A 2095-nucleotide genomic window follows, 5' to 3' on the forward strand; every position below is an offset into this window, starting at 1 on the left:
GTTCCAAACTGTTAAGGATCTNTAAATTGAAAGTCTTCTTCAGGGCGTTCGTTTTGGGTTTCATTAAACAGTATGTGTTTCGGCTAGCATGACGTGTGTTGTGGCTGTGGTGGTAGGAGACAGGACATAACTGTTTGTAGAGTACTTCTGGTTGATGTGTAGCAATGACCCTCTGTAGCTGAGAGACAGTGTTTACAAGAATCCTTTCCTTGACAGTCTGCCATGACAGAGACGCATGGAGCTGTTGTACTGGGGTTTTGAAGTCACAGTGTAGAACCAGACGAGCTGCAACATGGTGGAGAAGAGGGGGTGTGGAGTGGAGTTAGGCCATGTTGATTTGATTATATGGATGACATCCCCGCGCGCATGAATTTTCGGCCGTTTACCAAAAAAAAAAAGTTTTACAACCATACTGTAAATCGTACAAAACAGTTGCAAAATGAGCAAAAATATACCGTAAGTTACAAAAAATAAGTAAAAAACTATACCAATGTCGTAGAATGCCAAAAATCAAACGAAAAAAGACGAAATTGTAAGGTAATGAACATGAGGATTAGATTATTCGCCAAACCATATTCTGTCCCATTTGTTCAACCCTCATAACCACGTAGATTTCATAATGAAAACAACTTTTTTTTTTTGCAAAACTTTGTTTTTATTCGCACGCGCGCATCAGTTTTGGGGCTCCTGGAGGATGTCATCCATATGATCAAATCAACATGGCCTAAACTAGCAGTTGTGTATGCAGAAGTGTATGTATACTCCTAGCGATCGTTTCGGAATACTAAACATTTAATGTATCTACCGAGTGTAGAACGTTTTAACAAATTGACATCCAGTATGCATTTGTCCTTTAAGCGACGGTCACAACCCGCCGTACGTGCTTTTTGTCCGTACGTTTTTTGGGAGGCTACGTCTGCTACGTTATTTCTGAAAACGTGGGGAAGGAGTGGCATCGACGCTCGTCACTCGCACGTCACTCGCACGGTTGCGCAAGGTGTAAGAGTGTGGTCTGCACGCCAAGTCTGGCCGTGAGTGGTTGCGTGCTTCGTACGTTGAGCAAGTGGTACGTGAGTTGTACGTGCTTACAACGTACGATCTCTGTGCGATTGCAACTTTACCGTACGGGACACGCGCGTCGCTCGTACTCGCAGGCACGGGTGGTGAATCCGCAGACCGCACGCAGAAATAGGTTTTACATGCACTTAAAGTTCTACGGCGTGTCTGCGTGTTCCAAAATCCGTAGGATTCCGTATGGAGGTGGTACTCACCACGCACGGATGCCCTACGTTTGCCCACGTTTTTGCACGTAGACAGCACGCAGAAGCACGTACGGCGGGTTGTGACCGAAGCTTTAACCTTGGCACTTAACCTTGTAAGTTTAACAGACTGAGTTAGCGTAAATGAATTGAGGATTTTCAAAACGAAATGTATGCTTTTCGGAAGTATGTAGATACCTGTTTTTTGTGTTTCTTGTGAGTTAATATTGCCGATTTTTTTGCAAAATGTGTATTTTGCATGTACATACGAGCCTTGGAAGACTAGTCCATCAGGGCTATAAGGTTTTGAAATAAATGAAATGAAATAACTTTCTCGGTCACAACTGTATGAGTTTTTCATTATCTACGAAATGTTTGACTGGCTTGAAGTAGGGAAAAATTAGTGCACGTGTTTATTTCTGTTACTTAGCCGTAGGCTGCTTCATTATTACTTCCAACACTTTCCTTTTCTCTTCATTTAATAGTGATATTAATAATAGATGATTTATTATGTGCTACGAAGCTATGCACTAACAGAGACTCTCTGTGATATAAAAAAAAAGATTAATTAAACTTTATTGACACAACAAAAGTACAGTGACTTTCGTAAGGTCTGCAATTAAGCATTTAAGTTCCATTATCAATATTATTTACATCATTTGTCATATTTATTTAGTTTGTTTCCTTTACTTTATTAGTTTGTTATCTTACATTTATTATTACGACTCTGTGATTGTACCTAAGCTAGTTTATACCTTTCCTTTTATTATATCATGTATGTTTTGTGCAGAAAGCTTTGAAAAACGTCATCATGACCATATGCTTACCCTGGGTAA

This window comes from Branchiostoma belcheri, unplaced genomic scaffold (assembly GCF_001625305.1).
Source record: "Branchiostoma belcheri isolate BF01 breed outbred unplaced genomic scaffold, Haploidv18h27 scaffold39, whole genome shotgun sequence".
In the NCBI taxonomy this organism is placed as follows: Eukaryota; Metazoa; Chordata; class Leptocardii; order Amphioxiformes; family Branchiostomatidae; genus Branchiostoma; species Branchiostoma belcheri.